General features: G+C 49.8%; 1 protein-coding gene across 8 annotated transcripts in view; it reads left to right on the forward strand.

Annotated features, from left to right (window-relative positions):
- KIRREL3 (kirre like nephrin family adhesion molecule 3) overlaps positions 1-17,106 on the forward strand; it is a 563,974-nt gene that overhangs the window by 411,260 nt on the left and 135,608 nt on the right. The window contains exon 1 of one of the 8 annotated variants that reach the window (XM_037736204.1): positions 12,828-12,905. The exons of the other annotated variants lie outside the window; for them this stretch is intronic. The gene's annotated coding sequence lies outside the window, so the exon portion shown is untranslated. Of the gene's footprint in view, positions 1-12,827; positions 12,906-17,106 lie in introns of those variants that run through there. 8 annotated transcript variants of the gene reach the window in all.

Here is a 17,106-nt window from a genome sequence, read left to right on the forward strand (position 1 = left end):
TGTATATTTCCTGAGCACACGTGCTAATTGCCAAGCTGTGCTCTAGGTTCTTGGGATTTATCAGGGAATAAAACAGCTCCCTGCCCTTGTAGGCCTTACCTTTGAACCAGGGAGACAGACTCTAAACAAAGCATAATAAATTGGTAAATTATATAGAATGTTACAGCATGTTCAATGCTATGGGGAAAATAGAACAGGGGTTGAGGAGGATTGGAGTACCCGAGGCAGTTGCAAGCCTTAGGAATCAAAAGGGAAATTTTGGCAAGGACTCCTCCTCTCCTTCCCCTCCCTGCCTCAGGGCCCCCAGCAAGGCTCCACCCAAGCCCCTCCAGGTTGCTATTCTAGGGAAGGGGAGTCCCCAGATTCTGGACTGGAGTCCCCAATTTCTATTGCCGCCCCTACCAGCCAGCATGGCCCTCCCAGGTCACTTGCATTTTGCAAAGCACTTTTAAGTGCAAAAAATCCCATCTAAGCCTCTCTTCAAGGATCCTCATGGCCAAGGGCACTTATTTCCATTTTGTGGATTAGGAAACTGGGGCTTTAAGATGCTGAGTAACAAAGGGCAAGGCCACACAGCTGTAATAAGTGGTAGAGCCAAACCTTAATCTGGACCTTCACCCCCCATCTGAGCCAGACCTTGATCAGGACCTTAACTCCCACTCTGAGCCAGACCTTGATCAGAACTTTGACTCCCCAGCTGAGCTCTTAGCTAGTGTTGCTCTCACATCCCTGATTTCATTGCATCCCACAATGATTCCATGAGCAATAAACATGAACAATAAAGCCCATTTTGCTGACGGGAAACTAAAGAGTTTAAGTAACTTGCCCGAGGTCACGCAGCTAGCAAACAGGCAGATATAGGACTTGTCCCCAATCTACCTCATGGCCCAATGCTTTCCCCATGAGCCCTAGATCTGAGTCTTCCAGTCCACCTCTCCCTTCTTCCTAAAGCCCTCCAAAGACAGACCTCCGGCCCTCCCTGAACCAGGGCCCAGCTCTCCTTGGAGTCATTCATTCCTTGCATTCAATCACTCCCACAGAAACTAAAAAGAAGAGAAAAGATAGATGGCAGTAAGAATTGTGTTCAACTATTTTACTTAAGTCATAATCATTCCTAATCTAAATTTGCTGGAATGTATTACACAACCTAATCATTCTCACATATTGTACTGCAGTTTCAATTTAGTGAAAAGTAAAAGCCATTCAGAGGCAGAAATATGTTAAATGAACATCTCCCCGATCACAGTCCTTCAGTGAGATACAGCGCAGCCAGATTTTTTGGATTCCAGGATTGGTGCTGCCTGCTCCGCTTTTGGTTTAGGTGCATTTCTGGCTCCTCTCCCACACACAATGGAAGGCTGAGTGGAGAGCATTATGAGGGCCGCAGGCTACAGGGATGGGGCAAGGGGAGGGCTGTGGGTTTGGGACTCACTGCTCCTGATTGGAAAGCTGCCCAGCCAGGGTCCGCAAAGTGCTCCTGGCTTACCTCCCTGCCTCATGCCTCACAGCTCCCCTGCAGCTCTGCTCCAGGCCAGACCAAACATGCCATCACCGGAGCAGGGCGTGTTCTTTCTGACCTCCCAGCCTTTGCACGTGCTGCCTCCACAGCCTGGAGCGCTCTGCGAGCCCTGGCCTTCATCTCCCTGCCTCCTATTTGTCCCTCAGGTTTCAGCTTGGATGTCATGCCCCCAGGGGACATTTTCCAAAAACTGGTGTATCTGGGGAGTGGCTCTCCCTACACATCATCACAGGGCTCTGGGCTTTTCCACTGGAGCGTCCATCACACTGCATTGTCTTTGTCTGTTGATTCATCTTTCCCACTGACTCCAAGCTCCCTGAGGCAGGGTCTCCAGCTGGTTTACAGTTGTACAGTTGTACCCACCATGCTTAGATGTGTATTGGCTGAATCCACCATCCCTAGCCTTCCAACAGTGACTTGCCCTTCTCCCGGTACTTTCCTGCCCCTTGCCGCAGGCCTGCCCCAAGATCTCCCTGCGAGCTGGGCCAGGTATTATCCTCATCTGGATGGTTAGCTACCAAGGAGCCCCCAGCAGACCGGTGCCCAAGTGATGCGAAGCCACTTCCCAGCTCCTGACCCAGTGCCTTCACGATGCCACCTTGTATCCACTACTTCAACAGGGACAAGTGGCAGCTCCCAAGTCCTCACAGGCCAGAGAAAGTGGTGAGGCTTGATGTGTCATTGTAAACATTGAATTTGAAGCCGAAAGACCCAAGTTCAACTCTGACTTCTGCTAGGTATGATTTACAGTCCTGAGTGAGTTACCTAATTAATCTCACTGAGCCTCAGGTTAAAAAAATGTAAAGTAAAAATACCTGAGACCTCTAAGTGTTGTTATTCAGCAACTAATGACAAGCAGAAAGAGGGCAGGGTTATGTGCTTAAAGGCAGCAGAGCTCCTGTGAGTAGAGAGGCCACAGGACCCTTCCATTGGCTCACGTTCAGTGAGAGGGTCTCAGCAAGACAGCTTTGTACTTGATGGTAACTATCCCAACCGAGTTGGATTACCCAGTTACCTACTTACTCCATGGTGATTTAAACCAGGGAAATGGCAGCTCTAAACAATGTCACTTTTATTGATTTTAGCTCCATGTTCCTCGTGAACAAGGACACATGAAGAGTGGCCACTCTAATTCAAGGTCCTCAGGTGCCTTTTCTGGGCCAAACATCTTGCTGTGTTTTCCCTAATGTGCGCTGTAATCTGAGCTCATCTCTCACCTCCCATCATCCGAACGCTGCCGCATCCAGGGAAGGATCCTGTGGCTGAGTAATGCTCTCCAATAGAGAGTTTGTTTTTAAAGAAAGGAAGTAAAGAATAATGTTCCTGTTCCAAGCTGCTGAGGGAATTAGGAAGGCAGACGGCCATTACTCAGGCTGGAATTGTGCCAGGGCTTATGATATCATATTTATTTGCCAAGAAAAACATCTCCCTCCTATCTCTCAGGCAGCACAGGGAAGCTGAAGGCCAACTCGAATCAAGTTCCATGCGGTAAGTTTAAGACACACAGATGGAACTTAACGAGAGCGACAGTCATTTACATTGATGGAGTACCTTTTAGCTAGATGTCCCCCCAGAGTGTGACAAGCATTTTGGACAGAGGAACAGAAAGGCGTGGAGTTTAAGCACTGCATCCTTTCATTCCCACGTTCCACAGAGGTGCTTCCCTTGGGGTCTCTTTGCCACTTGGCATGAGGGTGGAACTCTAAGCTGTCTCCCTATCCAGTCCACTTCTTCCAAACTCTGTTAAGAAAGCAATGGGAGCACATCCCGTTGATAAAACTTCACAAGGTATCTTCATAAGGGTTAGTTCCTGGCCTGTAATTCCAGCACTTTAGGAGGCTGAGGCGGGCAGATCACTTGAGCTCAGGAGTTTGAGAGCAGCCTGGCCGACATGTTGAAAATCCGTTGCTACTAAAAATACAAAAATTAGTCAGGTGTGGTAGCGGATGCCTGTAACCCCAGCTACTGGGGAGGCTGAGGCAGAATAATCACTTGAATCTGGGAGGCGGAGGTTGCAGTGAGCCGAGATCGCACCATTGCACTCCAGCCTGGCTAACAGAGCGAAACGGCATCTCAAAAAAAAAAAAAAAAGAAAAGGAAAAAAGGTTACATCCTTTATGATGCACTCCAGAGAGCGCTACAGATGAAGCCACTGTGGTCTGATATCTGTATTATTGAGTTAAATGCCCATTACTGGGGTTGTGGCCTGTTGACAATGACCCATGTGTGGTAATGACGTCTGGCCTGCAGCTTCAAAGGTGTCACAGTGGGGAAGCTCTGCCCCAGATCTAAATGACATCCGTCCTGCTTCGGCTTCAGTCCAGTTACATGCTGGAGAAGAGCTGGTAGTGTCATCGGTAGTGTTATTCTGAGCGCCCTGGTACAGGAGGAGGAGAGTTAAGCCTACATGGGACACTAAGAAAGGCCACCTTTGTTCCCCTCCGCCTGCCTCTCAGCCAGGCTCGGCCATACCCACAGGCCTGGGCCGAGCTGAGGAGCGTGGACAAAATGAGTTTTCAGACTACTTGGGGCTTCGTATGGGGAAGGAAGGGGCCCATCCTAGAGTCTGGGAGAATGAGGATCTGCAATCAGAGGGTGAACCTTGAGAAGTTTCAGGGGCAGGCAGAAGAGTGCATCCACAGGCGCTGGCCAGACAGTGTAGAGGGGTTGGAATAAGCTGTATAGTATCTAGATCTGGCAGAAAGAGATGGGAATGCCAGTGCCCTAATTCCAGGGTGCCAACCGTCCACACTGCTTACAGACCATGCCCCCAGCTATGTTGATTGTCTGTTTTCCTTGCTCAAGCACGTAGCTCAAGCCTGCAGAATTTGTCGGGTGAACTGGCTGCCGCCACTGCTCAAATTTTGCTCACGAGGATGGCTTAGTGACGGATACATCATCTCAATTTCCTGGAAGTCCTGAGGGGCAGCCACCAGATTGTGCACACTGAATGTCAGCTACATTAAGCTAACACATTCACATCATTGAAAAACCCTATTTACACATAATAAACATGGGGATAGTTGCCACGGAGGAAATAATATAGTATTGATTAAAACAATGGCCTGTAATGCTTTCTGAAAGCCCGCAGCCACCAGCCGCCTCAGCAGCGGGCTGCACACAGGCAGCCTCCCTACCTGGCCACCTCAGGCCTGCCATCAACTGTCAGTTTCTGAATGGAGAAGACAGGCATTTCCCCAGGCCAGGGTCTTGACAGGAGGAGCCTCCATTGAGGAAGCCCTCGCTGGGTGCCAGGCACTGTACTGAGGGCTTGTTCTTGTTTATCCCCATAGCAGCTCCTTGAAGTGGTCAGATCATTCTTCGCATTTGACAAAGTCGGGAGCAGACTCACAGAGGAGTTAAATGTCTTGCCCAGGGTTGCACAATTAATAAGTGATGATGGTGGGATTCGAACCCGGGTCTCTCTAACTCCACAGCGCATCCTGTCCTCCTCATGCTAGCCTCCTTTGTGTATTCATTTTCTATCTTGATATGTAAATATATGAAGAGAGAAGCTCTGGGTGCACATGCTGAGGCCCCTAACAGGATATCACTGGTTCAGTGTGGGCGGTCTGTGACCATCTCAACCTCGGTCATAATCCCAGCTAACCCAAGCTGGAGAGAAGACCTGCGATTTGGCAGAACTGGAGATTTCAGAGTCCCTGAAATAGGAAATCTCATTTTAGAAAGGCGGCTTATTGCCCTGGAGCCACTAGCAGGCCTAGAGCGGGGGCATACTTTCCCTGGTAACCACACAGTACCCTTGGCTCAGAAGGAGTTCACCCACAGTGAGCTGAGGATAGCAGGAAGGTCCAGGACCACATCTGCCATGGTGTGTAGACGGAGGAGACTCCAGGAGCACAGGTGAGGTATGGGGCCCGGCGAGCCAGCTGCCCACGTCCAGGACCACATTTTTCCATGATGGTGGGTAACTGGCACGGGGAGAGATGGGAGCATCTGAGTAGTAAGAACAGATAGCAGTGCCCCTCTGTTAGCAATGAGCAGCTCTGCCGTGCTCTGCCATTTACTGACTGTGTGGCTTTGGGCAAGTCACTTAGGCTATCTAAGCCTCATGCCAAAATTAAGGATAATACTTCTTCGGTACATCAGATAATTAAGGAAAATACTTCAGTATGTCAGTGTTGCAAAGGCTTGAAAGAAAAATGTGTGGCCGCGTGAAACACATGCCTTCAATAGTCAGCACTCAGTTGAGGTCAATCCTGATCTTTCAACATTTTTGCAAATACTTGGTGACCTTCCCCTCCCATCTTCATGGGCCTTCAGACCTGCAGACGCCCCAGTCTTCTGCATTCAGTTCTCACCCCTTCCCTACCTGACCTGTAGCTAAGGCCAACCATCTGCCTGCTTCTCAGCTGTCCCTGCCGTGTAGTCCAGATTGGGAAGGTAAATGGGCAGATTTTGTGTCTGCTGAAATCCTTGCTTCACTGGGTTTCACTTTCTTCTGTAACGGAGGATTTCCACTAAACCCCCAAACCATGTCTGGATTATTGCTTCCGGCAGCATCAGGGGAATGCGTTCTGATACCAAACACCAGAGGCAGAAACACAGACCAGGGCTTAGCAAGGCAGGTGAAGGTGCCAGTGTGTTGCTGCTGGTGAAACTCGGGCCGCTAGCAAACAGCACGACCTTGCAGCGCACAGTGACAGGAGCCGGTCCTGGTCTGGCCTGAGGGGGAGGACAGGCCATGCAGAGCATGCTCAGTTGAGAGCACAACCCTCGCTTGAGAGATGAGAAGATAGAAGCCCTGAGAGCCTCCACAATTGGCTCAATGTCACCCAGTAAGGCCAGAGGAATCACACGGGCAAAACCAGGGCCAGACGGCAGAAAGGAGCCTGGCTTTGTGGTGGGATGATCTAGGTTCCAGTCCTTCTGTCACACAGCCACGTGACCTTGGGCAGGTTGCTTAAGCCCCAGGAGTCTCTGTTTTCCCATCTGTGGAATGGAACGATGAATACCAGCCCTTATGTAACCAGGGATCCATGAGGCGGGGTATGGTCTCTTTCCTGTGCTCAGTTCATAGCCAGCCCCTTTCCAGCACCTTCCCTTCCCTTCCCTGCCGCGTCAGGACAGCAAAGCCTCTTGTGTGAGGTGCTTCACCTGCAGAGCAAGACTCTGTCTCCAAAAAAAAAAAAAAAAATGAATATAATGTGACCAGCTGTAAACCCCCAAACTGTAGCAAAATTATATTTGATAATCTAATCAATGAGGGGAGGCCCCAAAGCCCTGGAGCCCTGACTTTATCCGCCACCCTTCATTCCTCAGCTGCTGCCCTGCCTCCATGTTCTGTAAACTGGCATTGGGGGCAGGGTCTGAGAAGAGCTGTCTAACCCTTCCAGAGCTAGGACCTGGCATTCACCTGAGCACCTACTTCACCGTAGGCCATGGATCTGCACAGAAGATTCACTTATTTATGAAGCACATGCAGAGACTGGAAGGGGACGCCATTGAGGTTCCAGTGCAACTCGGAGACTGTAATGTCGAGGAAGTAGGAGGAAAAAAACAAAAGACAGGGAACTCCTGGAACAGGTAGGGCCAGGTAGGGTGGGGAGGGGAGGCTGCCTTAGACAGGAAGAGTCCAGGGCAAGTTCTTCCTTCCTGAATCAGAGGGGAAGGCAGAGCGAAGCAGTCCTGGACCACAAGTGGCCCGGCTTGTCCAGGGTACACAGAAACTGCCAGGCCCCCTCCTGCAGGAGGGCAGTGAATAAATGTACCTGACAGCACATGGGGCTGGGCCAGGGTGAACTAGAGGCTCCATCGCAGGAGAAGCAATTCCAGGCCCCACCCTCTGCACTCAAAGTCCTCCACAGTGCACCTCCACCGACCTTTCTAGACTTCCCTGTACAGATTCTGCCTTCCTGACACACTCAGGGACCCCCTTGCCCATTGCTGCCTGAACCCTTGGCTCAAGCCATTTCTCCTCCAAGCGCATCCTCCTGCTCTCTGGCTGACCAGTCCCCAGCATTCTAGGTGGCCCAGTCTAGTCCCGCATCCTCCACGAAGACCTTCCTGGCCAGCCCAGCCATGGTGGCTTCGGATGTCCTTTGCATACACACCCTGCCTCTCCCACTGCGGTCCCCTGGGGGCTGACATTGAGTCTAGTGCATCTTTATGCTTTCAGCTGTGCTCTGTAACTGGGCCCCCCAGCAAGTATGTATTAAATTCTTACTGTGGACCTGACACAGTGACAGTGCCAGCTGTTAAAAGATGACGTGGCTCCCTAAGTACCTCACAATTCAAGGAGACAGACAGACATGTGAACAGATAAATGTCGCACAGAGGTGGAGAGAGGCAGCAGGTCGTGAGAGCAGAGTGGGCATTTGGACATGTTGCTTACCAGCAGTGGTAACCTATAAGCATTGTCCAGATCCAGGTGCAACTCCAGATACAAATGCCATCATCCCCCTCAGTGCTCCCCACTCTAAAGCCACAGGTTCATTTGCCTCCTTTATACCCCATCCTGTTTTTTCTGCCCCTCTTCTCACTGTCTCCCCAGTTCTCTTCCACTGGCTTCCTACATGAACCCAGCCCCGCTTATTCATGAGAGAAGTTATTGGTTAAATTAGAGAGTGGTTCCCAGGGACACTGAGCGCTCTGCAGAGGAAAGGCGCAGTAGAAATCTAATAAGTAAATCAGAGAGATAAAAGCTCAGACAATAACCAGGAGGATTTAAGAAATGAGGAGCTGCAGTCTCAGGTACCCGAGGAAGTCATAACTGACAGAGCAGCTTGCACCCCCTGGCCCTGGATGCAATTTAAGAAATTGGATTTTATACTCACCTGCATTTGGGAGCTAACCACCCTCCCACAGGATAAATCCTACGGGCACTTGGTGGAACTCCCTGGGGCCTGCACCACTGTCATTTGTTCTAGATGACCCCGTTCATCCTCCAGGACTGTTGATGGCTGGCAGGAAGGGAGGGCCTCTCCAAGACACTGGTGAACTCTGGTGCAAAGGCTTTTCTTGGTCATGGCTTCTTGGAGGCAGGACACAGACAGAGCATGGACTTTGGGTTTGATCCAGATCTGCTTCTGCTGCTGTGTGGCCTCAGACAGATGTCTCACCTTGCTGGTCCTCGATGTCTTCATGAGTCACATGTAAAATCCTGTCTCTAGGCATGGTGAGGATAAGCGAGAGAGTGTGTGAAAAGCATTTCGCAGGGTAGACACTTGCTCACAGATGGTCAATATGTGGTGTCTCGTTTCCATCTTGGAATCAGTAAGTCCAGACTGGGTGTGATAGGAGAACCTGGAACTTTTACATCTCCAGAGACAGGGGACAGTCGTTGAGACAGAAGGAGCAGGACTGGTGCTGAGTCAGAAGTCCAGAAGCCTGTTGGTCGGGAATAGTTTTCCATACCCACTGGGAGAGCTCTCCATGGGTGTGAGGCAGATTCTGAATCTATCCCCCTGGACCTGAGCAGGCAGCATGTATACATGCATACACACTCACCCACGTGCTCCACATGCTCTCACACATTCATGATACTCGCTGTGCACAATGTGTCCACCCACAGGAACACGTCACACCCCAAATTCTCACCCCATCCCCACCTGTGTGCACGTACACACGCCCACTCATATTAGCACGTAGGCACCGAGTCACCCTCATGTGGAAGTTCATCCCTTTTCTTTCCTAGTATGTGATCCAAGGCTCTCTTCCAGTGAAATTCCATTTTGCCCTCCTCTTTCTTTGCAAGGTACCATGGAAGGACCAGGGAATGAAGCCAGAGTCTTGAATTTGCAGAAAAGCCAGGGTGGGGGCGGGGAGGGAGCATTTCCTGGGCTGCAAGCATCCCAGGACCCAAATGTCCTAAGGGTTGTTTCTTTTGGAAAAGAAAAGATTGTCTGTTAAACTTCTCAGTAGTTGGGTGAAAGAGGGATTAGTCTCATTCTGTGTTGCCTCACAGTGCAGATTTGGAACTAATGAGGCAAAGTTGCAAGGCAGGAGGGAATATTTAAGCTCAACATAGAACTCTAAGATTATTTAAACTCTCCAAAAATGAAAAGCACAGCTTGCAAAGTAATGCGCTCCCTGTCTTTAGAACCATCCAAGGGAAAGCCATGTGACTACTTCTCCAAGGTGATAAAGAGGGAATCCTTTAGCACTGGGTTTGAGGGTGGCACTGATTAAACTCAAAGGCCCTTTTTGTTGAAAGAATCTAGAACTGGACAGTCATCACTCAGCTTCTCACTCAGCTATTCTCCCTGAAGGCAAGGATGATGTCTAGAACAGAGGAAGGACTGTTAGTTTCTTTCTTTCTTTCTTTCTTTCTTTCTTTCTTTCTTTCTTTCTTTATTGAAACAAAGTCTTATTCTTTCGCCTAGCTGGAGTGCAGTGGCACAATCACAGCTCACTACGACCTCTGCTTCCCAGGTTCAAGTCATTCTTCTGCCTCAGCCTCCTGAGTAGCTGAGATTACAGGCACCTGCCACCACACCCGGCTAATTTTTTTTTAGTTTTGTATTTTTAGTAGAGACAGGGTTTCGCCACATTGGCCAGGCTGGTCTCGATCTCCTGATCTCAGGTGATCCACCTGCCTCGGCCTCCCAGAGTGTTGGGATTACAAGCGTAAGCCACTGCGCCCAGTTAGTTTCTAGGGTGCTGGTTGCCAGCTAGGACCCCCTCCCCACTCTGAGTTATCAGACCCAAATTTGTCTAACAGCTGCCCTGGACCTTATTCCCAGAGACCTGGCTTTTTTCCCTGGGTTTTGTCCCTGCCCCTGCCATCGACCTGACCTGAGCACAGAAGTCCTGATACTAAATTTGTTTCAGGTGACACTTTGATGAATTCAGACCCAAACTCACTCAGCTTATTGATCCTAAAGAAAATGTTCATCCTTTAAAGACCACCAAACTGCATATTTAATCCATGTGCCACACACCGGGTCGATATGAAACGCTGCCAAGACAAACATTTTGCTGAGCCCTTTATTGAAAGAGGGTTCTGTGACATTCTATTTCTCTCTTCCCTTCCACGTGGACTGAGCCCCCCCAGAGGTTGAGTGGCCATCAGCAGAAAAGGCTCAGGTTCTCAGCTACGGGAGCCTTTGAACCTCTCTGAGCCTCAGTCTTCTCATCTGAGAACTACGGGAAGCAGCAGCTCCCTCCCCAGTTACAGTGTGGACTAAATGGCGTAACTGTGTGTGTCTAACGTGCCCCAAAGATAGCAGCATCTCAGTAAAGGCTCATCTCCTGTCCTTCCTTTTGCATTCCAGTAGGGAGAGCTTCATTTGCAGCTCAGAAATCCCTTGCTCCTCAGCTGATTAAAAAGGACCCTCTCAATGTGCATCAAAAATCTAAGTGCCAGAGAAGGAAGGAAGCAAATGAATGAAGTCATATATGCATGTGTGCCCACACTCAAACCAACTGGTGGTACCGAGCACCAGCCACATGCAAGGCCAAGCCGTGGTGGGTGGCACACTGCCAGCTTGAGATAGGGTTTGGTGAGAGCATTTTGAAGACAGGGATGCTGAGGTCCTGGGACATTTAATAATTTGCCCAAGCCCACAGGAGACTTCCTACCACTAAGTTATTGTGTAAGGGAAAGGAACTAAATAGATGCTGTCTAAAATGGAAGCTCAGGGAGGCAAAAATTCTTGTTTACCTCGTTCATCACGATATTCGTGGCAACCAGAACTGACACAGAGTGAGCTCTCCTTGAATGAATGAATGAGTGAGTGAATGAATGAATGAAATTAGGACAAACTCAAAGATGAAAACCTGAATGACTGGAAGGTTAGCTACATAAGACTGACATACCATAGCTACATACCTGAGGCTGACTTATAACTCTGTAAAAGGAAGGACAAATGGAGGAAGGGGCACAGCTGGAGCCCCGCTCAGAGTCCTGTTCTCAAACCAGCAGAGAAGATCTCAGACCTCAGCCTTCACCTTGGCCCCCAGAATTCGGAAGGGACACACGGTGCTAAATCAAATATTAATCTGTTGAATATTAAAGTAGATCATTCCTGCCGTGGAGTCACTCACCACATAGACGTATGCACTGAGTGCCTACTATGTGCCAGGCTCTGTGCCAGGTACTAGAGATTAATAGAGATGGTTCACACCTCACAGTCTGGAAGAAACCATGGTCACATCTATAGGGAGTCTCATAGCAAAGGTATGAATGAATGAAGAGGTATGAATGAGGCGATTGGGGCTGCCCAGAGGAGGGGGTGCCTATCTAGAAGGCCACACACAGAGGGAGTTTCTTGGGGGGCTCTTGAAATTTGAATGGAATGTGACACATGAGAGGGGTATGAGAATCCCTGATAGAAGGAACAGTGGCCCCAGTAGGACAACCACCAGGCACCCCCTTTCCCTGAGAGCTGAGCGCAGCTGTTCCCTGAGCTGCTCTGGGTATGAATGCCAACAGCATAGCAGTCTCTATTCAAGCTACAGAACTGGAATCCTCAGGCTAATCTTAGAGTATTTTCTTATTTTCCTGACCTCTGGCATACCCCTGTACTTTCTAATGATATATTATGTTATTTTTACAACTAAGTACCATTTCTAGTGACTTACAATGTGTCCAGCCTTGGTTCTGTACATTTAGACAGGGCTTAGGAACACACCTTTCTTTACTCTTATCTCCCAGTATTTTACATTCATTATCTCCAGTCCTCATTGCAGCCCAAGACCCCTCTATTGTACACACTGAGGAAACTGGTGGTGGGCATCTCTGTTCAAGAGCCAAGAGGCAGTTGGGACGCCCACACTACTGTGTGAGAAGGCCCCAGGGCTGTGGGGTCAATGGTCCAACCTTCCTAGGCTGGCTTCTCTTGGCCTCAGGAGCCAGGAGAGAACCTGCCCCTACTGTCCAAAGCTTTAAGCCAGGATAGCATAGAACTTCCTACTCCCTGGACTTCTCAGCTTGAAGAGCCCTCTTTCTCTTAAACCAGGCTCCTTCACTATGTCCTCTGGCCAGGGAACTTTCTCCAGATGAAGAAGAAGTATAAATTCTCCTGCAGTTCAGGCCCTCGGTCACCAGCCTCCTCCGCATTGCCATGACCACCCTCCAGAGACTGACAGAGCCTGAGTCAAGAACCCCAGTGGTTCATGTGGGTAAACAGATCCCAGAGGCACACTGATCCCCATCTCCCATGTGCACTGAAAACCTTGTAAGCATGACTGTTCCTGAATAGACCCAGGAATTGCCAGCGTGGACCCAGGTATTTTCTGATACCATTCATTTATATTCCCAGAAATATTAAGCAGCTCATGAATAACCAAATGAATGGGTTGGCAGGAGTAGGTAGGCAAGGGTGAAAGGGATGCAGAAACAGCATTTTCTTTTCAAGGGAGATTTCTGTCTAAGGAGCCATCTCCTGGAATTCCTTCCCATTCTCCGAATGCATGCACACATGTAAGCACACACTATCCCACCCACCCTTGTCCTTTGTTCTGATGGGGCTGCTAGGTTGGATAACCCCAAATGAGGTCTGCTCTCTGGGGCGCAGCTATTGATGTGTGGGGTCTGTGCAGTCCCTGGCATTCCTATTAGCAATCAGACTCCCACTGGGCTGGCCTTGTGATAAATAAACTTTCATGTTCTTATTGAGTGATGGCTGGTGGCTCAGAACCGCTCCCCTGGATCTGTTTGAGGTTGATTCCGTACTCAAAGCCATCATGCTCTCCTTTGCCCCCTCACTGCTGAAAGGTTATCATTAAAGAGAAGAAAGGAGCTTTGATTTTTGTTGCTGGGCTACCAGCTTGGATCTGGGACTCTGAGGGAGGTGGGGGAGTTTGGTTTTACCCCAAGCGTTGTGGTCAAATCCCAGCTCTGCCATTAGCAGCGGGGTGATTTTGAGCAAGAGAGACTGTGGAACCTCTCTGATCCTCAATGTCCTCCGTGAATGTGGAGGGTTAAAGAAGAACATGTATCTGCTTCTTCACCTGCAAAGCTCTGCAGGTGTGGTAGTTGCCGATAATACTCAGTTAACCTGGTTTCCACATTCTGTGATCCATACTCTAATCCCTCAGAATGAAGCCCCTTGTCTGGGGCCTGTAAAGGGGATTCCATGGAGCTTTCTGGAATGTGTGGAGCTTCCACAAAGTATCTTTGACAAGAACAGAATGGGTAGAATCAGGAGCAGGACCCAGGCCAAGCAGACAAAGCTTCCCATGCAATCTTGACCTTAACCCTGTCCCAGAGATATCCCCCCAGCAAGAGAGGGGATCCACTGTCACCTGTGGTCCCTGTATTCCTCTCCTCTCTCCACCGAAAGTGGCAGAAACTATATTTGAGATTTCTCGTTTTTGAAGACAAAAGAAACAGTAGGCTAGGGCCTCCATCCAACTGTCTGGGTAGCTAGATAAATAATTACTAAATAAATAAATAAATGAAAATAAACAAAGAAAGCCTCCAATGGGCTTGAATTGCTGCCGTGCTGAGAGGTAACTGGCAGAATCAATTTAATTATAAGATACAGTGTCGTAATGGGGTGTGTGAGGCTTAAGGAGGATTTCAGTAATGGGAGGACAGCGGGGTTCCCTGCCTTTTCCGCTGGGTCCTCTCCTAACCCACCGCCTACTTTCCCTCCTGCTGTGTGGGCTGGGGTGGATCAGGGAAGCAGGCAGCTGCCTGGGCTTGACTCCACTGAGGGGAAGGAGATCTCACCAGTTCCTGGCCCTCTGCTCCTCACCGGCCTTAGCTCCCAATGCCCTAGAGGACAGCCCTCGCTCTGGAAATGTGTGAGGGAGGAGAGACAGCAGGAAGAGCCAGAGAAACCTCCCTCCTTCCACCCCAGTAAAGGTGCGCAGCATTCTTGGATGAACAGGACCCACCCTTGGAGGCAAGGCATGCCAACTGGAGTGTGAACCAGGCAGCTGTGACTGTGTCTTGGCTGGGAGCAAGGACATGCTGTCCCCTGGCCTCCCTCCTGTGCTGCTTTTCTACCCAGAAAGTAGAGGGGCAGTCCCAGCCCACTGGACCTTAGCCCACTCCCTCCACCCCTAAAACCCACAGTCCCCACTGCAGGAGATTTTGGCCTTCTCTCTGCCCTCTTCCCTTGTGCCAGGTGAGAGCAGACATCTCCCCCCACCCCTACTCATTCAGCAGGACGTAAGGGGCTTGAGGGAAAGGGCTGGACATTCCTGCCTGACTCCAGCGATCAATTTTTTCAAGTCGGCATGTGGCCCTATGGGACCTTCTCAGTTAATCCTCGGTGTTCCAAGTTTTATGTGGGCCGTAAATAGGTGACAAGAACGTTTGTAAGTATATCACTAAATAGCAGCCCCGCCCTGCTGCCCGCACACCCTGAGCAGGCAGGCATTCTCCACGCTTCCCTGCCTCACCCCACCTCCCTGCCTCTCCAGCCCCTGAGAAATGGGCCCTCCAGGGGCCTCACTCCCACAAGGGCTTCTCAGTACTCCTGACCACCTAGCAGTGATTCCCATGACTCGATCGCAGCACCTACTGGGAGGGGGTCCCCTCTTCCCACTGGGGTCTCTGCTGGTCAGCTGGGCTGTGTACACAACACTGAGACTGCATCCTGGAAGAAGGGCACAGCAGGCCTGGGCTCTGGCACCAAATGGGCCTGGGTTTTAAGCCTGGGTCCTCCATTTCCCAGTTGTGTGACTTTAGGAGAATTGCTCAACTTCCCAGAGCCTCACCTGTACACCAAAGCTATACATTCACTCATCTGTGCAAAGACTAATTACACAAATCAATCTTGTATGCATAACCTCTTTTTGGGCCTCTGGCTTTGCAAAGATTTTGGCCTCAAAAGAACTGTAGGGGCTGGGGAAAGGGATACTTGGAGGCAGGCTGGGATTTTGCCTGCCTCCTTATTGCCTTCAGTCTTAGTCTTTGGGGACTCTTGGTCCTTCTAGAAACCAGGAAAAAAGAGATGCTTTTTCCTGCCTGGCCTCTCAGCCATGACGGACTGAATGGACAAGGCTGAGCCTCCCCAGGGATAGGACACACAGCTGTCAAGCATCTGGCCCATTCAAACAGTAGTCACGACTTCCAACTTTCTCTTAGGAAAAGTCTAACAGCCCTCAGGCATATGGCCTTTGGTAGCCCCTGTTCCTCACAGGGTGAGTGGAAGGCAGGCAGGAGGACAGGAATGGCCTTCATGACCCTGTGTTTCTGTTCTCCTACCAAGCAAGTAACTCAATGGGCATAGACACCCTAAATCAGAGATGGGCCAAGGCATCCTTGTACATGGGATAAAACTGTTTTCCATAAAATTCTTCAACTAACATTATTTAACTTCCCCCCGACCCGACCCCTCTCACAAAGGGTTTATACTAGAAGTCCAAAGAATCTCATTCATGATTAGCTTTACCAACCTCAGCACTTACTAGCTGTATAACCTTGGGAAAGTTATGTAACCTTTTGGATCCTTGGCTCCCTTCTGTCAAATAGGAATAATAGCAGCGCTTACCCTATAGAGTTTTGATGAGGAATAAAGAAGGTGAGGCATGCAAAGTGCTTAGCCCAGAGACTGATGAAGCATAAGCAATCAGGACACAGCTATTTTAATTGTGATGTTCAACTACGTGAACTTGTCCCAGGTGGGCAGACCCTGGGTGACACTGGCCAAGGGAGAGGGACAAGGTTGGGCTGCACGCAGCCCCAAAAGGGAGTAGCCATTGTCCCAGTTTCAGTGTACCGAGTAGCGAGGTGACCTCTGCCAACTTTGGGTTCCAGGTTGATGGCCAGGTACCCCCAGAGAAAGCTAGTGACTATGTCAGAAATCCAGGCAGTTCATCAGTTGAGAGAAAGATCCCAGGCAGTGTCTAAGGGTAGAGGAGGAACCCAGCCCTCCAAGGAGAAAAAGATGACAAGAGCTAGGCAAGGTGTTGGAAAGCCAGCCCAAAGGACTGAGACTCAATTGGTAAGGAGTTGAATCTCACAGAGAATGGAGGCAGAGCATGGCACAATTCACCAACAAGCACTAACATGGGGACAGGTGTACGACAAGCCTCAGCACTCCCCAGCTGCGGGACTCAGGACAAACTCCTCACCCCTCGAAAATGTCAGTCTCTCTCTAAATAACAAAGAGGAGAATAACACTGTGATCACAAGGGTGTTGTGAGGGTGAAACGAGATGAGAAAAGTTAAATTCCCGTTGCAGCTCAGCAAATGTCTGCTGTCTGTCTTTTTTTCCCACCTGAGATGTACAGACTTAAGCCAGTGAGCAGAGATTTGGAGAAGCCACAGGATAGATGGCCACGTGGTCATGTAGATTTCCTGCAAGCACACGGGCTCTGAGACACAGCAGCACAGATAATTCTAGACCCCACAGCTGGTGGCAAGGAGTTGCTGATAATGCCTGCCTTGGCCACATGGGGGATAGAGCTATGCCAGCCAAATAATGGCATGGCGGGAGCAGGCTAGAGGAAGCAGGGCTGGCAAAGGTTACCCCAATGTTAGGCACCACCCCTGCATACCAAGCTGTAAGGTGCTGATTGGCAGGTGATCAGCAGGTGCGTGAGGGGCCTTGCTGCCTGTAGGAGCTAGTGAGATGGGCTGTAGGGTCACAGAAACTTTTTGGGATTATCACAAATGATTGTCAACTCTTCCTAACTGACAATAACTTGATATAAAATGTTATGGA

Source organism: Cebus imitator, unplaced genomic scaffold, assembly GCF_001604975.1.
Source record: "Cebus imitator isolate Cc_AM_T3 unplaced genomic scaffold, Cebus_imitator-1.0 Scaffold0, whole genome shotgun sequence".
Classification (NCBI taxonomy): domain Eukaryota; kingdom Metazoa; phylum Chordata; class Mammalia; order Primates; family Cebidae; genus Cebus; species Cebus imitator.